General features: G+C 38.9%; 1 non-coding gene and 1 pseudogene across 1 annotated transcript; both read right to left on the bottom strand.

Moving 5' to 3' along the window:
• Window positions 1-713: 713 nt before the first annotated feature.
• LOC126085964 (spindle and kinetochore-associated protein 1-like) lies at window positions 714-1,533 on the bottom strand (annotated as a pseudogene).
• A 17,925-nt stretch (window positions 1,534-19,458) lies between these two features.
• LOC126086392 (U6 spliceosomal RNA) lies at window positions 19,459-19,562 on the bottom strand. The gene has a single exon (XR_007519483.1). It is a non-coding gene; the product is annotated as a U6 spliceosomal RNA (small nuclear RNA).
• Window positions 19,563-21,139: the final 1,577 nt, after the last annotated feature.

Genomic DNA, 21,139 nt, shown 5'->3' with positions numbered 1-21,139 from the left:
TTGTTTATTGGTTCACCTATCACTGTAGAGTTGATTCCAACTCATAGTGACCCTGTAAGACAGAGTAGAACTGCCCCATAGGGTTTCCAAGGAGTGACTAGTGGACTAGAATTACCAATCTTTTTAGTAAGCAGCTGAGCTCTTAAGCACCGTGCCACCAGGGCTCCGTCTATTTGTCCAGTTGTGAGGATTTTCATTTTCTTCATGCCCAGGTGTAATCCATATTGAAGGCTTTGACTTTCATTAGTAAGTGCTTCAGGGTGCCTTCATTTTTTTTTTTTAAGATTTAAAAAATTTTATTTTCAGAAAAATAAATTAGGACAAGCCTGTCATTTTGCTTGAAAATGATGATCAAGTAACAAGGATGAATTCTTGTTTGAAAGTCTTCATTACTCTTTGAACAATCTGATTTTACCCAAATTAATGCACTAAACTGTTATGTGCTAACGATTAAAATAGAGACTAACCGTTCACCTCAGTATCCATTCTACAAAAACAACTTACTAACGCCGTTGTTCAATATGAGTTTCAGGAAGAAATATTTTAAACAGGAAACTTTTTTTTCATAGGAAAAAATGATTCACAGAGAAAAATTAAACTTTTATAAGAAACAAGAAAATAAAATGCAAAAGCTAATGAAATTATACATAAAGAGATTAGAGGACTAGCTTCTGTACCCTCCTGTTGATTGCTTCAAGAGCTCTCACAGGGCCTCAGGTTATAACATAACTGGCCAGTCTTCCCCCTGGGACCTCTGAGAGCCTCCTGCACTGTCGTAAAATATTCACTATCACATGAAACCTCTTGTCAGCTTTCAAAGCCGTGAACTCCTTTATGTCAGCTTCCACTATAAAACAATGAGTTTTGGTATCATTTGTTTCTTCTTCAGTAAATCTGTGATAGAGGTTTCTGGCCACAGAATGCATAGACTTTTTGGTTGATGTAAGATTTTATATTTACTAGCTACTGCCTTGTTGATTTCTTCAACAATATCATCAATTTGAGAATAGGTTAACCGGGATTTCATGTATGCAGGAATACCGTTTAACTCATCAGAAGTTATAAATGGCATTTCCTTAATATTTCTTTGTCCTTTTGGGGGCTCATTTATGGGTACAGGTTCCACAACTTTGACTGGTTGTTCAGAGCTAAGATCTGATCCGTTAGCAAAGCTATTGGTTACTGCTACTTGAGGCAAATGGGGAGGAATGTTTTCTTCAAAATGCTGCACATCTTTATAATCTTCTTCAAGAGATTCACAGAGTTCCTTGAGAGAACTGCTGGTTTGTTCTTGATACTCATTTTCCAATTACTACATAGATTTCATCTCTTATTTAGTATAGTCTTCAAGTCAGGTTCTGGGCTCCCAACTCCACCTCCTAGCACTTCTCTCTAGCTTCAGTGATTTTAGAGAGATGGGAAAACCAGAAAGAGTCTCCTCCTCCCACAGTTTCTTAATGACAGAGTGTTTTTAATATTGCCAATATTTTCATTAATGTGAAAGCATAATCATTCCAGATCTGAGGAGGTCATTCTCTAAGCAAAACGTCTACTCACTGCTGGGTCCCAAGATATGGAGACCTGTGTCTCGACTGGAAGCCAAGCTCCATCTTCCTTTTTGGCAAGCAAGGTTGTGTCATCTGCATAACTGAGGTTGTTAATGAGTTGTCCTCAAACTTATGTACTATTCTTCTTCATATGGTCCAGCTTCATGGATTATTTGTTCACCATACATATTGAATAAGTAAGGTGAGAAGATACAACTCTGACAGACACATTTTCCAATTTTAATCCATGAAGTAGCCCCTTGTGTTGTTCAAACTACTGCCTCTTGATCCATGTACTTGTTCTGCATAAAAAAAAAATAATAAATGGTCTGGAGATCCCATTATTTATAAGTTATCCACAATTTGTTGTGATCCACACGGTCAAATACCTTCGTGTAGTCGATAAAACACATGTAAACATCTTTCCGGGATTCTCTGCTTTCAGCCTAGATACCTCTGAAAACAGCAAAGATATTCTTGGTTTCATGTTCTCTTCTGAATCTGTTTTTAACTTCTCATAATTCCCGGTTGATGTATGGCTGCATTTGTTTTTGAATTATGTTCAGCAAAATTTTGCTAGCATGTGATATTGATGATATTGTTTGATAATTTCCACATTTCATCTGATTGCCTTTCTTTGGAATGGGCATGAATATAGATCTGTCTGTTGGCAGGCAGCCATCTTCCAAATTTCTTCGTATAGACTAGTAAGTCTTCCAGCATCAGATCTGTTTGTTGAAGCGTCTCAGTTGGTATTCTGTCAATTCCTGGAGCCTTGCTTTTTGCCGATGCCTTCAATGCAGCTTGAACTTTTTATTTTAGTACTAGCGGTTCTCAATCATATGCCACCTTCTGAATGGCTGAACATCAACCAATTCTTTTTGATACAGTGATCCTGTGTATTCCTTCCATCTTCTTTTGATGCTTCCTGCATCATTCAACTTTTTTTTTGTCCAGAGAACCCTTCAGTAATGTACCTTGAGGCTTCAATTTTCTCTTAAGTTCTTTTGGCTTGAGAAATGCTGATTGTGTTCTTCCCCTTTGGTTTTCTAACTTCAGATCCTTGCACATTTCATTGCAATACTTTACTTTGTCTTTTAGAGTTGCCCTTTGAAATATTCTGTTCAGCTCTTTTTTCTTCATCATTTTTTCCATTCACTTTAGCTACTCTGCATTTAAGGGCAAGTTTCGAAGTCTCTTCTGACATCCATTTTAGTCTTTTCCTTCTTTCCTGTCTTTTTAATGATCTTCCACTTTCTTTATGTATGGTATTCTTGATGTTTTCCTGCAACTTTACTGGTCTTTGATCATTAGTGTTGAATGTGTCAAATCTATTTTTGAGATGCTGTCTAAATTCAAGTGGGATATATTCAAGGTCATACTCTCATGGGCTTGTTTTAATTTTCTTCAGCTTCAACTTGAACTTGCACATGAGCAACTAATGCTTTGTTCAGCAGTTGGCCTCTGGCATTGTCTTGATGGATGATATTGAGCTTCTCCATCATCTCTTTACATAGATGTGCTGTATTTGATACCTGCATAATCCATTCAGTGAACTACACATGTATAGTCATCAACTGTGTTGTTGAAAAAAGTATTTCTGATGAATAAGTCACCGATCTTTTGGAATTCTATTATGTGATCTTTGATGTCACCAATGCCATATTTTCTAGCTACTGATCCTTCTTCTTTGCATCCAACTTTTGTATTCTAATCACCGATAATTACCAGTGCATCTTTGTTGCATGTCCAAGCAATTACATACTGCGGCAGGTTTTAAAAATCTTCAATTCTTCATCTTTGGCATTTGTGGTTGGTGCATAAACTTGAGAAATAGTCATAGTAATTGGTCTTCCTTTTAGGAGTATGAATATTAACCTATTGCTGACTAATTTTACTTCAGGATAGATCTTGGAATGTTCTTTTTAATGATAAATGCAACACTGTTCCTCTTCGACTTGTAGTTTCTGGCATAGTAGACCATAAGATTGACAGAATCAAAACTGCCAATACCAGTCATTTCATCTCACTAATGACTAGGATATTGATCTTTAAGCATTCCACTTTACTTTTGATTACTTCCAATTTTCCTCGACTCATACTTTATGTATTCCATGTTCCAATTACTAATGGATGTTTGCAGCTGTTAATTCTCATTTTGAGTCGTGCCACATCAGCAAATGAAGGCTGCGAAAGCAGTACTCCATCTGCCTCATTATGGTTGACTCTACTTTGAGGAGGCAGCTCTTTCCCAGTCGTATTTTGAGTGCCTTCCAATGTGGAGGGCTCATCCTTCAGCATTATAAGAGTCAGTATTCTGTTCTTATACATAAGGTTTTCATTGGCTAATTTTCAGAAGTAGATCACCAGGCCTTGCTTCCTCATCTGTCTTAGTCTGAAAGCTCTGCAGAAACCTGTTGACCATGTTGATCCTGGTGGTATGTGGAATACTGGTGGCATAGCTTCCAGCCTCATAGCAACACAGTTGGTAGGACCAGGTATATAACAGATGAGCCGCACTCTGCTGTTTCTAGTTCTCCACATTCACAAAAAGTGTAAGTCATGGTGGAGCAATTTCACTGAGTCAGGGTAGTGTCCAGCACACTTGAATGGTATATTAGCAACAGCAACCTTTACTGAGTGGACTTTGGGCTTCAGACACTGTGTAGTGTCATGTATATACATATATATATATATTTTTTTTTTCAATCATCATTCATAACCTGATGAAGCAGATATAAATATTATTCCCATTTTATCTGTATGCTCACTGATGGTCTTTCTAATATACTTGGTAAGTGGCTGAACTGCAATTTGAACCAAGATACCTGCATATTGAGCCTACATCCCTAGCATTCCATGATTCTGCCTTGCTAGAATTTTAGGTATTCACCAAATATTTCATTCAAACCAATATGTTTACTGAGCACCCATTATGTGACAAGCACTATTTCAAATGACAGGGACATAGCAGAAATAATAAAAAAAAAAAGTCCAAACTCTCAAAGAGCTTGCAATCAGTAGCAATCAATACAATCAATAAATATTTATCAAGTGGTTATTATATGCCAGCCATTATACTAGGGAGCTGAACATCAGAGCCTACAAAATCTAGTATATCCATCACAAACACAGGGCAGAATAGTCACCTCGGGGTCTGATCCCAAATCCTGGTCTGAGCCTTGTGGTTCTTTTATCAGTGGAGTAAGTTGGTCACAGCTTACCATATGAAGCTTCTTTGTTTCTACAAAACAACTAACAGTAAATCTGACAACTGTAGAATTTCATCTCAGCCTTAAAGATTAGACCTTGTTGTTACCTGGAATTGAAAGTGGAAATGGGGTCAGAAAAAAAAATTCTACACTGTTTGGTAGATCAAATTTACTTAGAATTGTAATGTTCAAAATATTTTAGAAATATTAAATTTAGACTACTTCCCAGTTTCTAGCTGGAAAGGAGATAGTTTAGCAGAAGATAAGGCACATATTTCATACCAAATATTAACTTGGCAAAAGTGCCAACATTGCTCTTACACTGCTTCAGCAATTACGGCGGAGAATTTGGGCTTGTCAAGTTTTTGCCTTTCGTCACAGTTTGTGTGTGAAAAAGGTTTTACACTTCAAATGTTACAATACAGTAATATTTATTTGTATCAGCTTTTTTTCCAAAAATAATTTACGGGAACTAGGTATCATAATTGTAGGGATTTTAGTGAGTAAATCCACTAAATGAATACTTTTAGCAGATCTCTGAAACAGCTTCCCCCCCAAAAGCACCACAAATATTCACAAGGGATTATAGTTCAAGAATGCATCTAGAAATCTATCTCATCTGCACACTCATGAATCATATCAGAATACCACAGTGAAACATTGTTTTTCCTAAGCTTTTTTATTTTTTAAAGAAACTGTATTTTGATAAATCAGTACTAGGACACTGAGGTTTAACTATGGCAAGCAGAGGAGGATATATTGCTAATTAATAAATTACTAAGACAAAGTGGGAATACGTATAGGAATGGGGGAACATAGTGGATGTGTCTTTTTCCACTGAATGATAATGTCCTAAATAAAGTCAATAGACAATACAAGGGTAAAAATTTTAAACAAGAAAACGTATCTTGGTTATACGTACGGACTTTCTATCAACAAATTTGGTGCCTCCCTAAAAAATATACAAGAAAAAAATGATTCTGCGAGGTTACTGCCCATGTCTCCAGGAGTGTGTACGCTCTTTGTGGAGGTAGCCAAGTATCATCTTTTGAAGAAATTCTTCTTCCTGTAAAACGAAATGTTTGTTTTTGTGATAGTTACTTCTATCCTTGGAAACGACCTCTGAAGTCCGTTACACAGGTAGGCACTACCCAACAATCGCTCTGTTGTTAGTTACCTTTGAGTCAGCTCCAACTCATGGCAATCTCATGCACAACAGAACAAAACGTTGCCCGGCCCCGCATCATTTTCATGATCTTTGGTATGTTTGAGACCATGGTTGTGGTTATTGTGTTAGTCCATCTCACTGGGGGTTTCTCTCGTTTTCACTGACCCTCTACTTTATCAAACATGATATCTTTTTCTAGTGGTTGCTCTTCCCTGGTGACACGCCCAAAAAAGTGAGCTGAAGTCTTTTATCTTTTATCCAACCATTTTGGGTGCATTTCTTCTAAGACTGATTTGTTCATTCCTTTGTCAGTCCACAGTCTATTCAATATTCTTCACCAACACCACAATTTGAATTCATCAACTCTTTTTCTGTCTTCTTTTTTTATCATCCAGCTTCCAGGTATATATGAGGTGATTGAAAAGACCATGACTTCAGTCAGGCACACTTTAGACATCAAAGGAATATTTTTGCTTTTTAAAACTTTAAAGGTTTTTTTTGCAGGAGATATGCCCAATGCAATATATAATTTCATTTTCTGACTGCTGCTTCCATGGACATTGATTGTTGATCCAAGTAGAATGAAATTGTTGACAGCTTCTTTTTTTTCCTTCATTTATCATGATGTTGTTTATCAGTCTAGTTGTAAGAATTTTTATTTTCTTCACTTTCACGTATAATCCATGCTGGAGGTCTTTGACCTCCATCATTAAGCACTTCAAGGCATCTTCATTTTCGTGAAGACAGGTTGTGTCATCTGTGGATCTCAGGCTGTTAATGAGTCTTCCTCTAATCGTGAGAAAGCATTCTTCACAGAGTGCAGTTTCGTGGATTATTTGTTCAGCATACAGATCAAACAAGTAAGGTGAAATGATACAACCCTGCCATGTATCTCTTCCAATTTTAAACTCAAGACGTTCAGCAAGAGGGAAAATATGTGTGACTAAGTAAAATTTGCCTTTAGAAAAAAACCTCATGCATTATAGAGAAAGTCCCAAACTGCTGGGAGAACTACAGAGGCACAGGGAATTCACCTTGTGGAATGTCCCTGTGTAACTCCCCTTAGAAGGCGGGTGGGTGGCGCACGGACTGACGTTTAGGGCTGAGACACTTGTTTCAGGACACCAGGCTGCCATGCATCTCAGTTCAAGATGCTTGCGTAGTTTGAGGGAAGAGGAAGTTCCAGGGAGGGACTATTGTCCTTGTGACTAAAAATGCAGGCTATAGAGAAAGTTCTAAGCTCTTTAGAGAAATGGTTGGAAGATTTTCATCTTATGCAGCAGCTACTTCTTACATGTTTGCACTGAAAATTATAGAAGGAAGCAGCTGCTTACCTCATCTTCTTTGGGAAGAAAGAATATTATATTACAGGGAAGAAATTAAAGAAAATAAAAGAAAGAGGCTTTTAGTATTTGGAACTCTAAAGTTCAATTTCAGTAACTCTAGAGGGGCAGAAAATTAAGAAAGCCAATAGAAGCCCTGTCAGCGATCACAAGTACTCTGCACAGGTCCAAAGCGAGAGTGTCGCAGGTGGTCTGAATTGCTTAATGACGGTGACGGAGCAGCTTTAGAGCCCAAGCCTTTGCAGTACCTGGCTCCTCGGAAACACTTGTCTGTAAATTCCTGTGGGCTGCTAATGTAAGTGCTCTAAATAGTCTGGGTCTGTTATGTCTAGAATACCATGCATCAAGTCAGTTTTATAATAAGTTTACTTTCTAGGTAAGAATGATTGATCTCTTCCTATAGATTATTTTTGAATATGTTTCAAATAAAATACACACGATGATGATTTCTGGCAGGTAAAAAGGATATTTGGATTTCTAAAACATTGTTTTGCCTCAGTTCATTCTGAGCCACAATTTAGTGAGTAGCAACTCCCTGAACAACATAAACCCCCACAAATACAACTCATGGGGCTCGTATTAAAAATAAATGGTCTTGTTTGAAGAAGAGTCCACCTTGGTACTTGAAGAAAAATCACGGTAGCAGTCATTTATAGGAACGTCCTGTGGGGTTCGGGGTGGGAGATGTTTCAGAGGCAGCTACACAGGCACGCCTCAGGCCCGCATTCATCAGACTCCTTGCTATTTGGCCCGAACACCATGAAATAATCACCCCCACAGAAACAATAACACTCACTAAGTTTTATAGCATTTCCTCATCATCCCTTAGACATCAGGCCAGATACAGCCTGAGATTTGGAGTCACTTCCATTTTGAAGAAACCTGCGCATAAATACAAAATTTCTAATGTCAGACCCTTCTTCCTGGACTTCTCACCCAGCCACCTGGTCTCCTGTTCTTCCACAGAGCCTAACTCCATTTACTGCAGGTAGACGTTATCTCCCTGGATCAGTACAGGACTGGATGCGTCCTTCCCTCCATCTTCCCATGTTCCTTCTGGAGTTTTCAGCTATAAACCAAAGCCCTCACATTTTTATCTTTTTAGTAAACACCCTTTTCATTCACTTGCTTACTGTGCCTCTTTCCCCAATACAATGGGCCTGGAATGTCAGTCGACATCTTCCTGCCTCCTCACTACTATAACCAGGCTAGTGCCTGTTCCCTTAAGGTAAAAGCTAACACTCCTTTGAGTCTCATAAAATCTGATTACACCAAAGTCTATCCACACTTGCCATTGTCATTTACTAACCTCTCTCCTCTAGGCAGAATACTTTTATGATGTCGCTCTCGTCACAGTCTGTGCTCTACCCTAACTCCTGCCTTCATCTCTGAAGATTCATATCCACTAAAACAACTCATCTAATAATCTAACTTTACAATTACTGTAGTCTCAACTCCAGTAGTCTTTACCTCCAGTTGACTTCATAGATCCACTTCCGGATCATTGTCTCGATCTTATTTTTATTGGGGATTCCTCATCCTCCAAAATCTTAAATTGCAATGTATAATCTTTTTTGTTTTATTTAAAAAGATATATTAAGGTATAATTGACATATTGTAAGTGGTACATATTCAAAATATACCACTTGATAAATTTTTGACATATGTATAAGTACACGAAACACTGCCATAATCAAGAGAATGAACAATTTCATCATCCTCAAAAGTTTTCTCATGAACCTTTGTAATTCTTCCTCCCGACCCTTACATCTCCTCTACCCCTCCCGAAGGCAAACACTGACATACTTTCTGTCACCATACTTTAGTTCATATCTCCTAGAATTTTACATCAATATTTTTGTCTGGCATCTTTCACCCAGCATAGCTATTTTAAGATTCAAATTTATTGTGTGTGTATTCCATTTCGTTGCTGGGGAATATTCTGTTGTATGGATATAACACAACTTGTTTACACATTGATTTCGTGGATTGTCTCTGATTTTTAGACTACCACAAACAAAGCTGCTATAAATATTTATGCACAAGCCTTTGTACGGACATGTGAATGGGTCATATGGTAGGTGTACAGGAAATTTTTTTAAAAACTGCCAAACTTGTTTAACAAAGTAGTTTTACCATTTAACATTCCCACCAGCAGTGTGTGAGAGTTTTAGTTGTTGCTGATCCTTGTCAATACATAGAAAGCTCTATCTTTCAGTTTTAGACATTAGGTTAAGCATGTAACTAAAAGTTTGGTGGTTCAAATCCATCAAGAAAGGCCTGGCACCCAAACAGTTAAATGGGGAAAAGACAGTCTTTTTAACAAATGGTGCTGGCATAACTGGATATCCATTTGCAAAAAAATGAAACAAGACCCATACCTCACTCCATGCACAAAAACGAGCTCAGAATGGATCAAAGACCTAAATATAAAATCTAAAACGATGAAGATCACAGAAGAAAAAATAGGGACAACGTTAGGAGCCCTAATACATGGCATAACAGTGTACAAAACATTATTAAGAATGCAAAAGAAAAACTAAATAACTGGGTGCTCCTAAAAATCAAACACCTATGCTCATCCAAAGACTTCACCAAAAGAGTAAAAAGATCCTGAGAAATAGTTTAAACTGAGAAGAAAACATTCTTTTGTGGTTACGAGAAGGGGGAGGGACAGAGGGTGGGAGAGGAGTACTCACTAATTAGACAGTAGATAAGAACTACTTCAGGTGAAGGGAAAGACAACACACAAGACAGGGGAGGTCAGCACAACTGGACTAAACCAAAAGCAAAGAAGTTTCCTGAATAAACTGAATGTTTTGAAGGCCAGTGTAGCAGGGGCAGGGGTTTGGGGACCGTGGTTTCAGGGGACATCTAAGTCAATTGGCATAATAAAATCTATTAAGAAAACAGTCTGCATCCCACTTTGAAGAGTGGCATCTGGGGTCTTAAATACTAGCAAGCAGCCATCTAAGATGCATCAATTGGTCTCAACCCACCTGCATCAAAGGAGAATGAAGAACACCAAGGACACAAGGTAATTACGAGCCCAAGAGACAGAAAGGGCCACATGAATCAGAGACTGTATCATCCTGAGACCAGAAGATCTAGACGGTACCTGGCTACAACCGATGACTGCCCTGATAGGGAACACAACAGAGAACCCCTGAGGGAGCAGGAGAGCAGTGGGATGCAGACCCCAAATTCTCATAAAAAGACTAGACTTAATGGTCTGACTGAGACTAGAAGGACCCTGCTGGTCATGGCCCCCAGACCTTCTGTTGGCCCAGGACAGGAACCATTCCCGAAGCCAACTCTTCAGACAGGGATTGGACTGGACAATGGGTTGGAGAGGGATGCTGGTGAGGAGTGAGCTTCTCGGATCAGGTGGACACTTGAGACTATGCTGGCATCTCCTGCCTGGAGGGGAGATGAGAGGGTAGAGGGGGTTAGAAGCTGGTGAAATGGACACGAAAAGAGAGAGTGGAGGGAGAGAGTGGGCTGTCGCATTGGGGGAGAGTAATTAGGAGTATGTAGCAAGGTGTACACAAGTTTTTGTGTGAGAGGCTGACTTGATTTGTAAACTTTCGCTTAAAGCACAATAAAAATTATATAAAAAAAAAGGCTGGGCAATCTATTTCCAAAAAATCAGCCATTGAAAACCCTAGGGAGCACGGTTCTACTCGGACACAAATGCGGTTGTTGTGAGTCAGAACCGACTCCATGGCAACTGGTAAGAGTTGTTTTTTGCTTTGAATTCATTTTGCTCTTCTTTCTCTAGTTTAGGAAGATGGGAACTTAGATGACTTGCTTGAGACCTTTCCTCTTTGCTAATGCAAGCATTTAGTGCCATAAATTTCCCTCTCAGCCCCGCTTTAGCTGCATCCTACATATTTCAATATGCCCCATTTTCATTTTCATTCAGTTCTATTCATTTTTTAAGTTTCCTTCAGACTTTCCCTTTGGCCAGAGAATTATTTTGAGGTGTGTTGTTTGATATCCAAGATTTTGGAAACTTTTCTGTCTTGATTTCTCATTTCATTTTGTAATGGTCACAGAACACACTCTGTATGACTTCAGTTCTGTAAAATATATTGTAGTTTGTTTTATGTCCCAGGACATAGGTCTATGATGGTGAGTGTTTCATGGGCACTTAAAAAATGAGTATTCTGCTGTTGTTGGGGAGAGTGTCGCGTCTCTGTCAATTAGACCCTACGGGTTGACTGGATTGTTCAGTTCTTCTATGTGCTTCTTTTTTGTCTAGTGCTTCTATCAGTTGCTCAAAGTGGGGCTTTGAAGTCCTCAGCTATACCATGGACTTGTCTTTTTCTCCTTTCAGCTCTATCAGTTTTTGCTTCATGTATTTTGAAACTTTTTTTTTTTTTTTTTGCCTACACATTTAGTATTATTATACTTCCTGGTAAATTAATCTTTTTACCATTTTATAACATCCCTTTTGGTATCGAGTAATTTTATTTGCTCTGAAGCTTACTTTATCTGATGTTAATATAGCTACTTCAGCTTTTTTTTTTTTTTGAACTAGTGGTAGCATAATATATCTTTTCCTTCCTTTTGCTTTCAGCCTACCTGTATAGCTGTGTTTGAAGTAAGTTTCCGGCATACAGCATATAGTTGGGTCATGGTTTTTTTTTAAACCCACTCTGCTAATCTCTTTCTTATAATTGGTGTATTTAGACAATTTACATTTAAAGTAACTAGTGATACGTTAAGTCTTAAGACTGCCTCTTTAGTTTATGTTTTGTTTGTTTCTGTTTCTCTTTCCTTGCCTTCCCATGTGTTGCTTGAAGATTTTGATGAGTTTCATCTTGTTTTCTTTATACTCACTTTGCATATGGGCTTTGTACGATTTTCTTAGTGGTTTCACACTATACACACGTAACTTCTCACAGCCTACTGGTATTGACATTTTACCACTCTGAGTGTAATTACTGAAACTTTGCTTCCATTTAGTTCCCTTTGCCTTCTTCACTTTTAAAATATTATTGTCTCAAGTAGTTCCTCTACATTCATTGAGCCCCACATTAGGCTGTGTTATAATTTCTGCTTCAGCCATCAAATATGATTTAAGAAACCCGTGAGAATTATATATATTCTGTTTTGGCCTATCTTTACCCATTTGTTTTTCTTCTTTCTTTCTAAGGTTATTTTTTTGTTTTTATGTTATTACATCCTTTACGTTTGAATAGCTTCATTCAGCCAGTCATTAAGCATAGGTCTGCTAGTGACAAATTCCCTAGGCTTTCCTAAGTTTTGTCAGCACCTGCAAAATGTTGTGGCACTTCCTTCTGGCCTCCATGACTTTGACCGAGTTGTCATCTCTAATTGAAATTGATGTTCTCCTATAGGAATGAATGCATCATTTCTCTATGGCTGCTTTTAAGATTTTTCCTTTGTGTTTAGTTTTCAGAGGATTAATTATGATGTGTCTTGGCATGGGTTTCTTTAGGTTTATCCTGTTTGGAATTCACTCACCTTCTTGAAGCTATAGGTTTATGTCTTGCTAATTTGGGAAGTTTTCAGTGGCACACGCTTTCTCTTCCTCTTCTGGGACTCAGATTTAGATCTTTTGTTATCGTCCCACAGCTCCTAGGACCTCCATTTATTTTCTTTTTTTCAGTATATTTTCTCTCTGTTGTCCATATTGAGCAAACTATATTGATCCATCCTCGAGTTTGCTGACTGTAGGTTCCAGGCTACATTTGAGCCCATTTGTCTTAATTATACAGTGCTGCTATAACAGAAATACCACAAGTGGATGGCTTGTGGTATTTCTGTTACAGGCTCATAGGCTACAATTCCAAATTCAGGGCATCAGCTCCAGGGGAAGGCTCTCCTTCTCTGTCAGCTCTGGAGGAAGGTCCTTGTGATGCATTAGTCTTCCCTTGGTCTGGGAACATCTCAGCACAGGATTCTCAGGTCCAAAGCACATGCCCTGCTCCTGGTGCTACTTTCTTGGTGGTATGAGGTCCCAACTCTCTGCTTGCTTCCCTTTCTTTTTATCTCGTGAGAGATAAAAGGTGGTACTGGCCACACCCCAGGGGAACTCCCCTTATATTGGATCAGGGAGGTAGCCTAAGTAAGGGCAGTGTTACAATCCCACCCTAATCCTCTCGACATAAAATTACAGTCACAAAATGGAGGACAACCACAGGAAACTGGGAATTATGACCAAACCAAATTGATACACACATATTTGAGGGGACATAATTCAATCCATGGCTTTCCACCCTTTGGCCCCCTTTTGACATCCTTGCAACATGCAAAACATATCCCACGTATCATTGCAAAAGTCTTAACTCAAAGTCCAAAATCCAAAAATTTCTCTTCATCTGTGAAATCTAGAATACAGGTTATCTGCTTCCAAAGGTAAAATGACAGAACAGGCACAAGCTAGACATTTCCATTACGAATGGGAGAAACTGGAGGAAAAGAAGGGATAATAGGCACCAAGCAAATCAGCAGAACACATTACATTAGCCCTCAAGGCTTTGAAAATAATACTCTGTTCTCTGAGACAATTTACACAATGGATCTGCCCTCCAGACTCTAGGTATTGGCCACAATCTCCAGATTCTGAGTGGAGGTCTCTCGGCCCTGGGCTTCAGCTCCACCTCCCAGGCCCACTGGGACAGCAACTCTGCTCCCTTGGCTTTAGACGCACCATTCTCCTAGTCCATCTGGGTGGCAATCCTACCCTTACAAACACCAGAGGCCACAGCTCCACCCTTTGAAACACCTGAGGTCATGACCACACCTTTTGAGACTGAGGCAGCTCGGCTTCCCGTGTTCCTTGTCTCTTTAGCCTCCGTCTCCTGGCTTCTTGGCCTCATGCCCACATGTCCCTGCTGGGACAAGTGTTCCAAAGCTCTGTAGCTGCACCGATAAGTGCCTGGAGGTACCCCACTCTGTCAGGAAGCCTCCTGCACACAGGCACTCAGCTGTCTGGCTCCATGGATCAGCAAGCCTATCTCCACCAATAAGTGCCTGGAGGCACCCTGCTCCGCCAGGAAGCCTCCTGAGTGCAGACACTCAGATCCCTTGCTCCGTGGGTTGGCTCCAGCGTCACCTCGCTCTGGTCTCCTGGTCCTGCTGCTGCTGCTTCTCTGCTGCTGCTTCTCTGCCACTGCAGGTTCTCTGCTGCTGCTGGTCCTCTACCATTGCTGCAACTCTATCCAGTCACAGTTTCAATACGGCTTCCACATCTTAGGTATCTGTTAGAGCAGCACCCTACTCTCGCAGTACAAAATTCTGTCTTAGTTGTCTAGTGCTGCTATAACAGAAATACCACAAGTGGATGGCTTTAACAAAGAGAAGTTTATTCTCTCACAGTTAAGTAGGCCACAAGTCCAAATTCAGAGTGTCAGCTCCAGGAGTAGGCTTTCTCTCTCTATTGGCTCTGGGGGAAGGTCCTTGTGATGTATCAGTCTTTGCTTGGTCTGGGAGCATCTCAGCACAGGAACCTCAGGTCCAAAGACGTGCTCTGCTTCCGGCGCTACTTTCTTGGTGGTATGAGGTTCCCAACTCTCTGCTTGCTTCCCTTTCCTTTTATCTCTTGAGAGATAAAAGGTAGTGCAGGCAGCACCCCAGGGAAACTCCCTTTACACTGGATCAGGGAGGTGACCTACGTAAGGGTGGTGTTACAATCCCACCCTAATCCTAACATAAAATTCTAATCACAAAATAGACAACCACAGAATACTTGGAATCATGGCTTAACCAAGTAAATATACACATTTTTAGGGGACATAATTCAATCCATGACAACATCCAATGAGTTTTTACTTTTGTATTTTTCAGTTCTATAATTTCCATTTGGCTCTTTTTCTGTAACTTCTGTTTATTTGCTGATATTTTGTAATTGCTTTTGGAAACATTTCATGAGAGCTGGGTCTTTTGCATTTCTATATGAGTTTTAGAATTCGTTTTTTATTTTTGTTTTTACAAAAAAGCCTCCTGGGATTTGGTCAGGGTTGCATTGAATGAATAGATCAATATGGGGAGAATTGACACCTTAATAATATTAAGTTCTCCCATCTGTTAACATGATATATCTTTCCATATATTTACATCTTTAATATTTTTAAGTAATATTTTGTAATTTTCAGTGTACAGAGTTTGCACATCTTTTGTCAGATTTATCTGTGAATATCTTGTTTTTATGCTATGTACTATCATTTTATATATGGTTAAATTCTATTTACTGAGATTTTGTTAGAACTTTTTTGCATTTATGCTTATGAGGGATATTGATCTTTAGCTTTTACATTTTTTTAGTACCTTTGTGTCTTAGGCTGGTTCTCTAGAGAAGCAAAACCAGTAAAGTGTATAAATATACATGGAGAGAGATTTATGTCAAGGAAATGGCTCAAGTGGTTGTACAGGCCAGAATGTCCCAAGTCCATGGGTCAGGATAGAGGCTTCCCCTGATTCACACAGCTGCAGGGGCTAGTGAACCCAATATTGGCAGGTCAGAGAGCAGGACTCTTGCTTGCAGGCTGCGAAAATTGATGAATTCCAAGGTCAGCAGACAAGACTGCAGGCAAGCTGCTAGCTCAAGTCCCATGAACTGGAGGTCAAGTCAGACAAATAAGAGCTAGCTGCAGGATCCAGAGTGAGCAAAAGCCCATGAGCCTTGCCAGAATGTCCACTTATATTTGATGTAGGGTACATGCTTAAGGAAACTCCCTTTCAACTGACTGACTACTCACTGCATATCTCATCATGGAGGTGATCACATTATATCAAATCTCATCATGGAAACCACTGAGAATTAAGGCCCAGCCAAGTTGACACACAATCTTAACCATCACACTTTTTCTAGTTTTGGTATCAGAGTAATGCTGGCTTCTTAGCATGAGTTGGGTAATATCTTCTACTTTTCAATTTCTCAAAGAATTTGTTTATAATTTCTGTTATTTCTTCCTTAAATGCTTGATAGAATTGGTCAGAGAAGGCATTTGGGCCTAGAGTTTTCTTTTCAAATGTGCTAATAAATAGTGGTATTCAGTTTCTCTTTGTGTGAACTTTGGTACGTTGTCTCTTTCAAGGAATTGTTTATTTCATCTACATTATTGAATTTTTTGGTCAAAAATTGTTCATAATTTTCCCTTATTTTTTGATATCTGCATAATCTATTGTGATGCACCTATCGTTGATATTGATAATTTCTGTATTCCATCTTTTTTCCTCATTCTGAATACAGGACTGTTGATTTCATTTTCATTTAATTCAAAATATTTTGTTTTTCCTATTGTTTTTGTCTTTCCATGGGATGCCTAGTGTTGTTAGTTTCCAAATATTTGGTGGTTATCCAGGATTTTGTTGTTGTTGTTACTGATTTTTTAAAATAATTTCCATTTTGGATAATGCATTATTGGGTAGAGTGTTCTATAGATGTCAGTTAGGTCAAGTTGTATGATTGTATTTTGCAAGTCTTCTATATGCTTACAGATTTTCTGTCTCCTTTTCTATCAACTATTAAGAGAGGGGCATTGAAATCTCTGATTACTAATTTTCTGATTCTCCTTGGTGTTTATCAGTTTTTACTTAGTCCATTTTGAAGCACTATTTAAGGTTCATATATGTTTAGAATTTTTATGTAGGCGCTCCTTGGAAACTCTATAGGGCAGTTCTACTCTGTCCTATAGGGTCGCTATGAGTCGGAATCGACTCGACGGCACTGGGTTTTATGCTTTCTTAATGGGTAAGCCATTTTGTTGTTGTTGTTAGGTGCCATCAAGTCACTTCCAACTCATAGTGACCCTATATACAACAGAACAATGCCCTGCTTGGCACTGCACCATTCTCACAATCATTGTTATGTTTGAGCCCATTGTTGCAGCCACTGTGTCAACCCATCTCATCAAGAGTCTTTCTCTTTTTAGCTGACCCTCTTCTTCACCAAGCATGATGTCCTTTTACAGGAACTGGTCCCTCCTGATATCCTAATAACATGTCCAAAGTATGTGAGACAAAGTCCCTCCATCCTTGCTTCTAAGGAGCATTCTGGTTGTACTTCCTCCAAGACAGATTTGTTTGTTCTTCTGGCAGTCTGTGGTATATTCAGTATTCTTCACCAATATCGTAATTCAAATGCATCATTCTTCTATGCTCTTTTCAATTGCCTCATGTGAAAGCTGAATAATGAATACGGAAGACCAAAGAATAGCCAGCCACTTTATCATTATGGATACCCTCCTTGTCCCTGGTAACTTTCATTTCTTTCAAATCTACTTTGTTTGATACTAATACAGTTTTGAAAAAAAGTTGTTAAAAATAATATGCTTCTCCATCCTTTTATCTTAATCTATTTGGATCTATACATTTAAAGTTGGTTTCTTGTAGGCAGCATACAGTTGAGTCTTACTTTGGTATCCACTCTGACAATACGTCTTTTAGTAGGGGTGTTTAGACCATTTATATTTAATGTGATTATTAAATATTATGGTGAGATTTAAATTTACCATCCTTCTATTTGTTTTCTATTTGTCCCATCCGTTCATTGGTTTCTTTTTCTTCCTCCTGCCTGCACTAAGCAAAGGGTAAAGTGGGTAAAGCCCACCTTTGATGCTAATGGCATAGTAAGGATCAGCATAAATCTAATCCCCAAAGTGTGTCTATGGATCCAGTCTTCACCTGCCCTTTTCTTTACCGTCATTGCCAGCTGCCCAAGAGCCTCTCTCTCTCCAAGCCTAGCCACTTGGAGTAGGGCCAGAGCTAATAGGTCAGAGAAACATTGTTTTTCCGACTTCCAAACAAATGGACACCAGACGTTGCTCCTTCTCATTCATTAATTTACTGGAATGATTCATAGAAACTCACAGAGAGTATGCTATATTTTATGGATTAAAGTGTGCCCTCCAAAAATCTGTGTTGTAAATCCTAACTCCTATGTTGTTTTTGTTGTTAGGTTCTGTTGAGTTGGTTCTGGCTCATAGTGACCGTATGCACAACACAATGAAACTCTTGCCCAGTCCTGCACCATCCTCACAATCATTGCTTTGTTAGAGCCCATTGTTGCACCCACTGTGTCAATCCATCTCATTAATGGTCTTCCTCTTTTTCACTGACTCTCTACCAAGCATGATGTTTTTCTCCAGGGACTGGTCCCTCCTGATAACATGCCCAAAGTACGTAAGATGAAGTCTCACCACCCTTGCTTCTAAGGACCATTCTGGCTGCACTTCCACGACAGACTTGTTCATTCCTCTGGCACTCCATGGTATATTCAATATTCTTTGCCAACACTATAATTCAAAGGCATTAGTTTTTCTTCAGTCTTTCTTATTCATTGTTCAGTTTGTGTATGAGGCTATTGAAAACACCACAGCTTGGGTCAGGCACACCTTAGTCCTCAAAGTGACATCTTTTTTTTTTTTTTTTAGCACTTTAAAGAGGTCTTTTGCAGCAGATTTGTCCAATGCAATAAATAGGTCATTTGATTTCTCGACTGCTGTTTCCATGGGTGTCGATTGTGGATACAAGTAAAATGAAACCTTTAACTACTTTGAACTTTTCTCCATTTATCATGATGTTTTTTATTGGTCCAGTTGTCAGGATTTTTTTTCTTTACGTTGAGATATAATCTGTACTGAAGGCTGTAGTCTTTGGTCTTCATCAGTAAGTGCTTCAAGTCCTCTTCACTTTCAGCAAGCAAGTTTGTGTCAACTGCATATTGGAGGTGGTTAATGAATCTTCCTCCAATCTTGATGTCACATTCTCCTTCATATAGTCCAGCTTCTCAGATTATTTGCTCAGCATACGGATTGAATAAGTATGGTGAAAGAATACAACCCTGACACACACCTTTGATTATTTTAAACCAGGTAGTATTCCCTTGTTTTGTTCGAATGACTGCCTCTTGGCCTATGTACAGGTTCCTCATGTATACAATTAAGTGCTCTGGACTACCCTTTCTTCAAAATGTTAATCATAATTTATTGTGATCCTCATAGTCTTTGCATAGTTGATGAAACAAAGGTAAACATCTTTCTGGTATTCTCTGATTTCAGCCAAGATCCATCTGACACAAGGAATGATATCCCTTGTTCTACATCCTCTTCTGAATCCAGCTGGAATTTCTGGCAGCTCCCTGTTGATGTAGTACAGCAACCATTTTTTTTTTAAATTTGTTTATTGTGCTTTAAGTGAAAGCTTACAAATCAAGTAAAAACATGGAATGCTTCACGAATTTGTGTGTCATCTTTGTGCAGGGGCCATGCTAATCTCTGTATTGTTCCAATTTTAGTATATGTGCTGCTGAAGTAAGCACTGTAACCATTTTTTAATTATCTTCAGCAAGATTTTACTTGCTTATGATATTAACGATATTGTTTGAAATTTCTGCATTCTTTTGGATCACCTTTCTTTGGAATGGGCAAAAATGTGGATTTCTTCCAGTTGGTTGGCCAAGTAATTGTCTTCCAAATTTCTTGGCATAGACAAGTGAGCACTTCCAATGTCGCATCCATTTGTTGAAACATCTCGATTGGTATTCAATCAATTTCTGGACCTTTTGTTTTGAAAATGCCTTCAGTGCTGCTTGGACTTTTTCCTTCAGTACCATCGGTTCCTGACCATATGCTACCTCCTGATATGGTTGAACATTGACCAATTTTTTTTTTGGTACAGTGGCTCTGTGTATTCCTTCTATCTTCTTTGGATGTTTCCTGCATCATTTAACTTTTTGCCCATAAACCAAACCAAAAAACCAAACCCATTGCCAGCAAGTCAATTCTGACTCATAGTGACCCTATAGGACAGAGCAGAACTGCCCCATAGGGTTTCCAAGGAGTGCCCGGTGGATTTGAACTGCGATCTTTTGGTTAGCAGGTGTAGCTTTTAACCACTGTGCCACCAGGGTTTAGACAGTCCTTAAATATTGAAATTCGGGGCTTGAATTTTTTCTTCAATTCTTTCAGCTTGAGAAAGGCTAAGTGTGTTCTTCCCTTTTAGTTTTCTAGCTCCAGGTCTTTGCACATTTCATTATAATACTTTTTCTTCTCAAGCTGCCCTTTGACATCTTCTGTTCAGTTCTTTTACTTCATCATTTCTTCTGTTCACTTTGCTATTCTATGTTCAAGAGTTAGCCGACCCTTTGGTTAGCAGCTGTAGCACTTAATCTATGAGTCGCTATAAGTCGGAATCGACTCGAGGGCACTGGGGTATGTTCCAGAGTAAGTTTCAGAGTCTCTTTTGGTCTTATCTTTCCTTCCTGTCTTTTTAATGACCTTTGCTTTTTTTCATATATGATGTCCTTGATGTCATCCCACAACTCGACTGGTCTTTGGTCATTAGTGTTCAATGCATCAAATGTATTCCTAAGATGGTCTCAAAATTCAGGTGAGATATACTCAAGGTCACACTTTGGCTTTTGTGGACTTGGTTTAATTTTCTTCAGCTTCAACTTGAACTTGCATATGAGCAACTGATGGTCTGTTCCGTAGTCAGCTTCTGGCCTTGTTCTGGCTGAAGATATTGAACTTCACCATTGTCTCTTTTCACAGATGTAGTCGATTTGATTTTTGTGTATTCCATCTGGCAAAGTCCATGTGTATGGTTGCCATTTATGCTGTTGAAAAGGGTATTTGCAATGAAGAAGTCACTGGTCTTGCAAAATTCTATCATGTGATCTCCCATGTCATTTCTATCACCAAGGCCGTATTTTCCAACTAGCGATCCTTCTTTGTTTCCAACTTTCACATTCCAATCCCCAGTGATAATCAATGCATCTTGATTGTATGTTTGATCAGTTTTAGACTACAGAAGTTGGTAAAAAATTTCTTCGTCTTTGGCCTTAGTGGTTGGTGTGTAAATTTGAATAATAGTCATATTAACTCATTTTCCTTG

Source organism: Elephas maximus, chromosome 11, assembly GCF_024166365.1.
Source record: "Elephas maximus indicus isolate mEleMax1 chromosome 11, mEleMax1 primary haplotype, whole genome shotgun sequence".
Taxonomy (NCBI): Eukaryota; Metazoa; Chordata; class Mammalia; order Proboscidea; family Elephantidae; genus Elephas; species Elephas maximus.
The sequence above is the reverse complement of the archived record's forward strand: the minus strand, read 5'-3'. Positions and strand labels throughout refer to the sequence as shown.